Source organism: Salvelinus alpinus, chromosome 6 (genome assembly GCF_045679555.1).
Source record: "Salvelinus alpinus chromosome 6, SLU_Salpinus.1, whole genome shotgun sequence".
Classification (NCBI taxonomy): Eukaryota; Metazoa; Chordata; class Actinopteri; order Salmoniformes; family Salmonidae; genus Salvelinus; species Salvelinus alpinus.
Genome location: NC_092091.1, coordinates 6,379,543 through 6,391,670, shown reverse-complemented (window position 1 = coordinate 6,391,670; position 12,128 = coordinate 6,379,543). Strand labels below are relative to the sequence as shown.

General features: G+C 44.9%; 1 protein-coding gene across 1 annotated transcript in view; it reads right to left on the bottom strand.

The window, feature by feature from the left end:
* Nucleotides 1–12,128, bottom strand: part of LOC139577493 (E3 ubiquitin/ISG15 ligase TRIM25-like) — a 54,487-nt gene that overhangs the window by 20,486 nt on the left and 21,873 nt on the right. The gene's annotated exons all lie outside the window — the stretch shown is intronic.

Below are 12,128 nucleotides of genomic sequence, written 5' to 3'. Positions count from 1 at the left end.
TGAATAACTTCTGAATGCCCTGTAATGCCGTCTACAGTGCCTTGTGAAAGTATTCACCCCCCTGGGCATTTTTCCTATTTTGTTACCTTACAACCTGGAATTAAAATAGATTTTTTGGGGGGGTTTGTATTATTTGATTTACACAACCACAACCTCCCACTTTGAAGATGCAAATTGTTTGTTATTGTGAAACAAACAAGAAATAAGAGAAAAAAACAGTAAACTTCAGTGTGCATAACTATTCACCCCCCAAAGTCAATACTTTGTAGATCCACCTTTTGCTGCAATTACAGCTGCAAGTCCCTTGGGATATGTCTCTATAAGCTTGGCACATCTAGCCACTGGGATTTTTTCCCATGTTTCAAGGCAAAACTGCTCCAGCTCCTTCAAGTTGGATGGGTTCCACTGGTGTACAGCAATCTTTAAGTCATACCACAGATTCTCAATTGGATTGAGGTCTGGGCTTTGACTAGGCCATTCCAAGACATTTAAATGTTTCTTCTTAAACCACTCGAGTATTGCTTTAGCAGTATGCTTTGAGTCATTGTCCTGCTGGAAGGTGAACCTCCGTCCCAGTCTCAAATCTCTGGAAGACTGAAACAGGTTTCACTCAAGAATTTCCCTGTATTTAGCATCATCCATCATTTCTTCAATTCTGACCAGTTTTCCAGTCCCTCCCAATAAAAAACATCCCCACAGCATGATGCTGCCACCACCATGCTTCACTGGATGGTGTTCTCGGAGTAATTAGAGGTGTTGGGTTTGTGCCAGACATAGCGTTTTCCTTGATGGCCAGATTGTGCCTCAGTGTGAAGGCGCCGAAAAGAGATGGCCGCCTCGCTTCGCGTTCCTTGGAAAATATGCAGTATTCTGTTTTTTTATGTGTTATTTCTTACATCGGTACCCCAGGTAATCTTAGGTTTCATTACATACAGTCGGGAGGAACTACTGAATATACGATTAACGTCAACTCATCATCGTTCCTACCAGGAATATGACTTTCCCGAAACGGATCCAGTGTTTTGCCTTCCACCCAATACAATGGATCTGATCCCAGCCGGCGACCCTGTGCGACGCCGAAAAAGGGGCAAACGAGGCGGTCTCGTGGTCAGGCTTCGGAGACGGGCACATCGCGCTCCACTCCCTAGCATACTACTCGCCAATGTCCAGTCTCTTGACAATAAGGTTGATGAAATCCGAGCACGGGTAGCATTCCAGAGAGACATCAGGGATTGCAACGTGCTCTGCTTCACGGAAACATGGCTAACTCAAGGGACGCTAACGGAGTCGGTGCAGCCAGCTGGTTTCTTCATGCATCGCGCCGACAGAAACAAACATCTTTCCGGTAAGAAGAGGGGCGGGGGGGTATGCCTTATGATTAACGAGAAGTGGTGTGATCATCATAACAACACACAGGAACTCAAGTCATTCTGTTCACCTGATCTAGAACTCCTCACAATCAAATGTCGACCGCATTATCTACCAAGGGAATTCTCTTCAATCATAATCACAGCCGTATATATTCCCCCCCAAGCAGACACATCGATGGCCCTGAACGAACTTTATTTGACTCTTTGTAAACTGGAAACCACACACCCTGAGGCTGCATTCATCGTAGCTGGGGATTTTAACAAGGCTAATCTAAAAACAAAACTCCCTAAATTCTATCAGCATATCGATTGTGCTACCAGGGCTGGAAAAACCCTAGATCATTGTTATACTAATTTCCGCGACGCATATAAGGCCCTCCCCCGCCCCCCTTTCGGAAAAGCTGACCACGACTCCATTTTGTTGATTCCAGCCTACAAACAGAAACTCAAACAACAAGCTCCCGCGCTCAGGTCTGTTCAACGCTGGTCCGACCAATCTGAATCCACGCTTCAAGACTGCTTCGATCACGCGGATTGGAATATGTTCCGCATCGCGTCCAACAACAATATTGACGAATATGCTGATTCGGTGAGCGAGTTCATTAGGAAGTGCATTGACGATGTCGTACCCACAGCAACGATTAAAACATTCCCAAACCAGAAACCGTGGATTGACGGCAGCATTCGCGTGAAACTGAAAGCGCGAACCACTGCTTTTAACCAGGGCAAGGTGACCGGAAGCATGACCGAATACAAACAGTGTAGCTATTCTCTCCGCAAGGCAATCAAACAGGCTAAGTCCCAGTACAGAGACAAAATCGAGTCGCAATTCAACAGCTCAGACACAAGAGGTATGTGGCAGGGTCTACAGTCAATCACGGATTACAATAAGAAAACCAGCCCCGTCGCGGACCAGGATGTCTTGCTCCCAGACAGGCTAAACAACTTTTTTGCCCGCTTTGAGGACAATACAGTGCCACTGACACGGCCCCCTACCAAAACCTGCGGGCTCTCCTTCACTGCAGCCGAGGTGAGTAAAACATTTAAACGTGTTAACCCTCGCAAGGCTGCAGGCCCAGACGGCATTCCCAGCCGCGTCCTCAGAGCATGCGCAGACCAGCTGGCTGGTGTGTTTACGGACATATTCAATCAATCCTTATCCCAGTCTGCTGTTCCCACATGCTTCAAGAGGGCCACCATTGTTCCTGTTCCCAAGAAAGCTAAGGTAACTGAGCTAAACGACTACCGCCCCGTAGCACTCACTTCCGTCATCATGAAGTGCTTTGAGAGACTAGTCAAGGACCATATCACCTCCACCCTACCGGACACCCTAGACCCACTCCAATTTGCTTACCGACCCAATAGGTCCACAGACGACGCAATCGCAACCACACTGCACACTGCCCTAACCCATCTGGACAAGAGGAATACCCATGTGAGAATGCTGTTCATCGATTACAGCTCAGCATTTAACACCATAGTACCCTCCAAACTCGTCATCAAGCTCGAGACCCTGGGTCTCGACCCCGCCCTGTTCAACTGGGTCCTGGACTTCCTGACGGGCCGCCCCCAGGTGGTGAGGGTAGGTAACAACATCTCCACCCCGCTGATCCTCAACACTGGGGCCCCACAAGGGTGCGTTCTGAGCCCTCTCCTGTACTCCCTGTTCACCCACGACTGCGTGGCCATGCACGCCTCCAACTCAATCATCAAGTTTGCGGATGACACTACAGTGGTAGGCTTGATTACCAACAACGACGAGACGGCCTACAGGGAGGAGGTGAGGGCCCTCGGAGTGTGGTGTCAGGAAAATAACCTCACACTCAACGTCAACAAAACAAAGGAGATGATTGTGGACTTCAGGAAACAGCAGAGGGAGCACCCCCCTATCCACATCGATGGGTCAGTAGTGGAGAAGGTGGAAAGTTTTAAGTTCCTCGGTGTACACATCACGGACAAACTGAATTGGTCCACCCACACAGACAGCGTTGTGAAGAAGGCGCAGCAGCGCCTCTTCAACCTCAGGAGGCTGAAGAAATTCGGCTTGTCACCAAAAGCACTCACAAACTTCTACAGATGCACAATCGAGAGCATCCTGTCGGGCTGTATCACCGCCTGGTACGGCAACTGCTCCGCCCACAACCGTAAGGCTCTCCAGAGGGTAGTGAGGTCTGCCCAACGCATCACCGGGGGCAAACTACCTGCCCTCCAGGACACCTACACCACCCGATGTCACAGGAAGGCCATAAAGATCATCAAGGACAACAACCACCCAAGCCACTGCCTGTTCACCCCGCTATCATCCAGAAGGCGAGGTCAGTACAGGTGCATCAAAGCAGGGACCGAGAGACTGAAAAACAGCTTCTATCTCAAGGCCATCAGACTGTTAAACAGCCACCACTAACATTTAGTGGCCGCTGCCAACATACTGACTCAACTCCAGCCACTTTAAAAATGGGAATTGATGGAAATTATGTAAAAATGTACCACTAGCCACTTTAAACAATGCCACTTAATATAATGTTTACATACCCTACATTACCCATCTCATATGTATATACTGTACTCTATATCATCTACTGCATCTTGCCATCTTCATGTAATACATGTACCACTAGCCACTTTAAACTATGCCACTTTATGTTTACATACCCTACAGTACTCATCTCATATGTATATACCGTACTCTATACCATCTACTGCATCTGCCATGCCGTTCTGTACCACCACTCATTCATATATCTTTATGTACATATTCTTTATCCCTTTACACTTGTGTGTGTGTGTAAGGTAGTAGTTGTGGAATTGTTAGGTTAGATTACTTGTTGGTTATTACTGCATTGTCGGAACTAGAAGCACAAGCATTTCGCTACACTCGCATTAACATCTGCTAACCATGTGTATGTGACTAATAAAATTTGATTTGATTTGATTTGATCATGATTACCAGAGTACATTCTTCCATATGTTTGGGGAGTCTCCCACATGCTTTTGGTGAACACCAAACGTGTTTGCTTATTTTATTTTTAAGCAATGGCATTTTTCTGGCCACTCTTCCGTAAAGCCCAGCTCTGTGAAGTGTACGGCTTAAAAGTGGTCCTATGGACAGATTCTCCAATCTCCGCCGTGGAGCTTTGCAGCTCCTTCAGGGTTATCTTTGGTCACTTTGTTGCTTCTCTGATTAATGCCCTCGTTGCCTGGTCCGTGAGTTTTGGTCGGCGGCCCTCTCTTGGCAGGTTTGTTGTGGTGCCATATTCTTTCCATTTTGTTATAATGGATTTAATGGTGCTCCGTTGGATCTTCAAAGTTTCTGATATTTTTTCATAACCCAACCCTGATCTGTACTTCTCCACTACTTTGTCCCTGACCTGTATGGAGAGCTCCTTGGTCTTCATTGTGCCGCTTGCTTGGTGGTGCCCCTTGCTTAGTGGTGTTGCAGACTCTGGGGCCTTTCAGAACAGGTGTATATACTGAGATCATGTGACAGATCATGTGACACTTAGATTGCCCACAGGTGGACTTTATTTATGTGACTTCTGAAGGTAATTGGTTGCACCAGATCTTATTTAGGGGCTTCATAGCAAAGGGGATGAATACATATGCACCCACCACTTTTCCAGGTTTTATTTTTTTGAAACAAGTAATTTTTTTCATTTCACTATTTTGTGTATGTCCATTACTTGAAATCGAAATAAAAATCCATTTAAATTACAGGTTGTAAGGCAACAAAATAGGAAAAACGCCAAGGGGGGTGAATACTTTTGCGAGGCACTGTATTACAGCGCTTTGGTCCACTATGCTTTATGCCATAAATAAACTGTTAAATACCCTGAGCTATAACCTTCTATTGCCGAGGAGACAAAAAATACACTTTGCTTGGAAAGTAATCTAATTCTGTCGCTATCAGTTGATTGAGCTATTAACCAATAATTACTGTAATAACTCATTATAATGTAATAACTTAAGGTATTATGTAATTTCTCCCCATTTTAGTTAGTCATTGTTTAAAATGGAGTCTTTAATTTATGAATTATTTCCCCCAATTTCAAGTGCAGAATGTTTTAAGGCCCAGTACATTTAAAAATGTGATTTTCACGTGTTTTATATATATTTCTACACTATGAGGTGGAATAATACTGTGAAATTGTTGGGAAAATGATGATAATGCCCTTTTAGTGTAACAGCTGGGTAATGTTAGGTTTTATTACATACAGTCGGGAGGAACTACTGAATATAAGAGCAACGTCAACCATCATTACGACCAGGAATATTACTTTCCCGAAGTGGATCCAGTGTTTTGCCTTCCACCCAAGACAATGGATCTGATCCCAGCCGGCGACCCTATGCGACACCGTAAAAGGGGCAAACGAAGCGGTCTTCTGGTCAGGCTCCGGAGACAGGCACATTGCGCACCACTCCCTAGCATACTACTCGCCAATGTCCAGTCTCTCGACAACAAGGTTGACGAAATCCGAGCAAGGGTTGCCTTCCAGAGAGACATCAGAGACTGTAACATTCTTTGCTTCACGGAAACATGGCTCACTCGAGAGACGCTAACGGAGTCGGTGCAGCCAGGTGGTTTCTTCACGCATCGCGAGGCCAATCCATTTAAATTACAGGTTGTAAGGCAACAAAATAAGAAAAACGCCAAGGGGGGTGAATACTTTTGCGAGGCACTGTATTACAGCGCTTTGTTCCACTATGCTTTATGCCATAAATAAACTGTTAAATACCCTGAGCTATAACCTTCTATTGCCGAGGAGACAAAAAATACACTTTGCTTGGAAAGTAATCTAATTCTGTCGCTATCAGTTGATTGAGCTATTAACCAATAATTACTGTAATAACTCATTATAATGTAATAACTTAAGGTATTATGTATTTTCCCCCCATTTTAGTTAGGTGTTCATTGTTTAAAATGGAGTCTTTAATTTATGAATTATTTCCCCCAATTTCAAGTGCAGAATGTTTTAAGGCCCAGTACATTTAAAAATGTGATTTTCCCGTGTTTTATATATATTTCTACACTATGAGGTTGGAATAATACTGTGAAATTGTTGGGAAAATGATGATAATGCACTTTTAGTGTAACAGCTGGGTAATGTTAGGTTTTATTACATACAGTCGGGAGGAACTACTGAATATAAGAGCAACGTCAACCATCATTACGACCAGGAATATTACTTTCCCGAAGCGGATCCAGTGTTTTGCCTTCCACCCAAGACAATGGATCTGATCCCAGCCGGCGAACCTAAACAGCGACGCCGTAAAAGGGGAAAACGAAGCGGTCTTCTGGTCAGGCTCCGGAGACAGGCACATTGCGCACCACTCCCTAGCATACTACTCGCCAATGTCCAGTCTCTCGACAACAAGGTTGACGAAATCCGAGCAAGGGTTGCCTTCCAGAGAGACATCAGAGACTGTAACATTCTTTGCTTCACGGAAACATGGCTCACTCGAGAGATGCTAACGGAGTCGGTGCAGCCAGGTGGTTTCTTCACGCATCGCGCCGACAGAAACAAACATCTTTCTGGTAAGAAGAGGGGCGGGGGTGTATGCCTTATGATCAACGAGACGTGGTGTGATCATAACAACATACAGGAACTCAAGTCATTCTGTTCACCGGATTTAAAATTCCTCACAATCAAATGTCGACCGCATTATCTACCAAGAGAATTCTCTTCGATTATAATCACAGCCGCATATATTCCCCCCCAAGCAGACACATCGACCGCCCTGAACAAACTTTATTTGACTCTATGTAAACTGGAAACCACATATCCTGAGGCTGCATTCATTGTAGCTGGGGATTTTAACAAGGCTATTCTGAAAACAAGACTCCCTAAATTCTATCAGCATATCGATTGTGCTACCAGGGCTGGTAAAACCTTGGATCATTGTTATTCTAACTTCCCGACGCATATAAGGCCCTCCCACGCTCTCCCTTCGGAAAGGCCACGACTCCATTTTGTTGCTTCCAGCCTACAGACAGAAACTAAAACAAGAAGCTCCCGTGCTCAGGTCTGTTCAACGCTGGTCCGACCAATCTGATTCCACGCTTCAAGACTGCTTCGATCACGTGGATTGGGATATGTTCCGCATTGCGTCCAACAACAACATTGACGAATACGCTGATTCGGTGAGCGAGTTCATTAGAAAGTGCATTGATGGCAGCAAGGTGACCGGAAACATGACCGAATACAAACAGTGTAGCTATTCCCTCCGCAAGGCAATCAAACAAGCTAAGCATCAGTATAGAGACAAAGTAGAGTTGCAATTCAACGGCTCAGACACAAGAGGTATGTGGCAGGGTCTACAGTCAATCACGGATTACAAAAAGAAAACCAGCCCCGTTGTGGACCAGGATGTCTTGCTCCCAGACAGACTAAATAACTTCTTTGCTCGCTTTGAGGACAATACAGTGCCACTGACACGGCCCGCTACCAAAACCTGCGGACTCTCCTTCACTGCAGCCGACGTGAGTAAAACATTTAAACGTGTTAACCCTCGCAAGGCTGCAGGCCAAGACGGCATCCCCAGCCGCGTCCTCAGAGCATGCGCAGACCAGCTGGATGGTGTGTTTACGGACATATTCAATCAATCCTTATCCCAGTCTGCTGTTCCCACATGCTTCAAGAGGGCCACCATTGTTCCTGTTCCCAAGAAAGCTAAGGTAACTGAGCTAAATGAATACCGCCCCGTAGCACTCACTTCCGTCATCATGAAGTGCTCTGAGAGACTAGTCAAGGACCATATCACCTCCACCCTACCTGACACCCTAGACCCACTCCAATTTGCTTACCGTCTCAATAGATCCACAGACGACGCAATCGCAACCACACTGCACACTGCCCTAACCCATCTGGACAAGAGGAATACCTATGTGAGAATGCTGTTCATCGACTACAGCTCAGCATTTAACACCATAGTACCCTCCAAACTCGTCATCAAGCTCGAGACCCAGGGTCTCGACCCCGCCCTGTGCAACTGGGTACTGAACTTCCTGACGGGCCGCCCCCAGGTGGTGAGGGTAGGTAACAACATCTCCACCCCGCTGATCCTCAACACTAGAGCCCCACAAGGGTGCGTTCTGAGCCCTCTCCTGTACTCCCTGTTCACCCACGACTGTGTTGCCATGCACGCCTCCAACTCAATCATCAACTTTGCGGACGACACTACAGTGGTAGGCTTGATTACCAACAACGACGAGACGGCCTACAGGGAGGAGGTGAGGGCCCTCGGAGTGTGGTGTCAGGAAAATAACCTCACACTCAACGTCAACAAAACAAAGGAGATGATTGTGGACTTCAGGAAACCGCAGAGGGAGCACCCCCCTATCCACATCGACGGGACAGTAGTGGAGAGGGTAGTAAGTTTTAAGTTCCTCGGCGTACACATCACGGACAAATTGAATTGGTCCACCCACACAGACAGCGTTGTGAAGAAGGCGCAGCAGCGCCTCTTCAACCTCAGGAGGCTGAAGAAATTCGGCTTGTCACCAAAAGCACTCACCAACTTCTACAGATGCACAATCGAGAGCATCCTGTCGGGCAGTATCACAGCCTGGTACAGTAACTGCACCACCCTCAACCGTAAGGCTCTCCAGAGGGTAGTGAGGTCTGCCCAACGCATCACCGGGGGCAAACTACCTGCCCTCCAGGACACCTACACAACCCGATGTCACAGGAAGGCCAAAAAGATCATCAAGGACAACAACCACCCGAGCCACTGCCTGTTCACCCCGCTATCATCCAGAAGGTGAGGTCAGTACAGGTGCATCAAAGCAGGGACCGAGAGACTGAAAAACAGCTTCTATTTCAAGGCCATCAGACTGTTAAACAGCCACCACTAACATTTAGTGGCCGCTGCCAACATACTGACTCAACTCCAGCCACTTTAATAATGGAATTGATGGAAATTGATAAAAAAATGTATCACTAGCCACTTTAAACAATGCCACTTAATATAATGTTTACATACCCTACAGTACTCATCTCATATGTATATACTGTACTCTATACCATCTACTGCATCTTGCCTATGCCGTTCTGTACCATCACTCATTCATATATCTTTATGTACATATTCTTTTTCCCTTTACACTTGTGTGTATAAGGTAGTAGTTGTGGAATTGTTAGGTTAGATTACTCGTTGGTTACTACTGCATTGTCGGAACTAGAAGCACAAGCATTTCGCTACACTCACATTAACATCTGCTAACCATGTGTATGTGACAAATAAAATGTGATTTGATTTTGATTTGATTTGTTTGAAAAGACCACCTGACATTTCTGCCTGTTTCAGGATGGAGTTTCAGGAAGGAGTTTCAGGATGGAGTTTCAGGATGGAGTTTCAGGATGGAGTTTCAGGATGGAGTTTCAGGATGGAGTTTCAGGATGGAGTTTCAGGATGGAGTTTCAGGATGGAGTTTCAGGAAGGAGTTTCAGGATGGAGTTTCAGGATGGAGTTTCAGGATGGAGTTTCAGGATGGAGTTTCAGGAAGGAGTTTCAGGAAGGAGTTTCAGGATGGAGTTTCAGGATGGAGTTTCAGGAAGGAGTTTCAGGATGGAGTTTCAGGATGGAGTTTCAGGAAGGAGTTTCAGGATGGAGTTTCAGGATGGAGTTTCAGGATGGAGTTTCAGGATGGAGTTTCAGGATGGAGTTTCAGGATGGAGTTTCAGGAAGGAGTTTCAGGATGGAGTTTCAGGTTGGAGTTTCAGGTTGGAGTTTCAGGATGGAGTTTCAGGAAGGAGTTTCAGGATGGAGTTTCAGGATGGAGTTTCAGGATGGAGTTTCAGGATGGAGTTTCAGGAAAGAGTTTCAGGATGGAGTTTCAGGATGGAGTTTCAGGAAGGAGTTTCAGGATGGAGTTTCAGGATGGAGTTTCAGGATGGAGTTTCAGGAAGGAGTTTTGGCAAAATGAGTTAATAGACCAATAAGAAAGAGATTCCCAAGTGAACACTAGATCCCAAATGAATACATTTCACAAATAGTATCTATTCATCATCGTATCAAGTGTTTTTAATACTTCATTTGCGTAGGTGGAGCACAAAATTAGGGAAAGATTCTTTTAAAACTCATTTTGAGCATTTATTATGAAAGTTTCCTGAAGAGGAAAAGTTTATGTTAACCTTTATTCTAATTCTAATTGTCTGTTTATCAAAACATCATGAACATCCTCTGTTGTCTAGAAACGGTGCTGTTACAGATACTGCTTCTGTTTGTCATCATGTGACTGGGAAGATTAGAACATGTCACCACCCTTTTCTTTATGTTTAATGTGAAATCAAGGTTCATTTAATTCTAATTCTGAAGACGAATAAAAACATGTAGGCGTTAATGTAAATACATCAAAGTAAGGTGTTAAGTTGTAAACAGAGTATGAACTCAAACGAATGCAGAGAAAAGCTCAAACCAAATGTATTCTCCCCACTGGATTCTGCATCTATATACCATAGCTTGTACAAAACCAAACAATAATTTATATGTCAAGACAAAGGTAGGGGTGTGACTTCTCAGAAATGTTCATCTGTTTCCCAGAACTGCCTGTTGGTCTGTTGTTGAGCGGCTGGTATCACCCTCCCCCCCATTATCCCCCACGTTGTTCCACCTCCTTCTGGGAGGAACCAGGCGAGGCCACAGATCAGGTAAGTACAGATTCTTCTCCAGTGACGTCAACGTGATACTACCTCTGTTACACTGAACACGTATCCTAGATCTAGAGGAACTTGATTTACAAACAGCAGAATGTTCTGTAGGTGTGATGATTGGGGTGATGTGTGTTCCAGATTCCACTGCCAACAAGGAACACAACTGCTCTACACATTGCATTGGTGTCAACCATACTTTAATTCAGTCTAATCCAGCTGACCCCAGTTATACCTGTTGTAAATGTTGTTTTATCATAACAAACTGTCTAAAGTTTCCTGACATATATTTGAGACTTTAACAGTTAAATCAGTATTTCTGATGTTTTCTTGTTTTGTTTGTTCATCATGTTTTGACCTCCAGACTCCATCTCATCCCACCAACTCTGTCAGTCCACCAGGTCCCACAATGCAGCCTCCACACCACTGCAGTAACAGCCACATCTTCCCATCACAAAGCTTCAGTACAATCTGAATGTCCTGTACAGCACTTGGTATTCATCACTGTTGAGACAATGTTACAGCTGATGACATTTCCAACCTAACCAACCTCTGATTCTTCTCATTCAGGAAGTACCATCCAGGATCCTGTGGCAACGTCAATGTGAAACAGCATTGACCCCTGATCACCACCAACCAGGGCTCCACAGCAGTATCCTTCGATGTCCAGGCTTCGCTCAAGTTCAAGTAAAGGAGATTTGGAAGAATCCCAGTGAGCAAAATTGACATATGTTGTTGTATATTTGTTTTTTCAAGGTCTTTTGATCATAGGGATGGCCTCCCGAGAGAGCACACCAGGCAGCAAAGAGCACTTTGATGTGATTCGCAGGTCAGCAGGAAGTATTATCTGGCTAAACAGAAGGGATGATGGATCTGACAGAGAACGTTTTTTATGGAATGATGTCAGGTTAATATTGTAAATAAAAAAGGTGAAATGTACAGAATGACTTGATTGATCAATTAATAACACACCAAACTGTTGTTTTAATACATGGAAGAATTTGATTAGTCAAGGTACAATACACAAAAACATTTATGGAATGACGAGACTAGTCAAAGTATATGGAATAACTTGAGCAGTAAATGCATGATACTGACTTGGACATTCAAC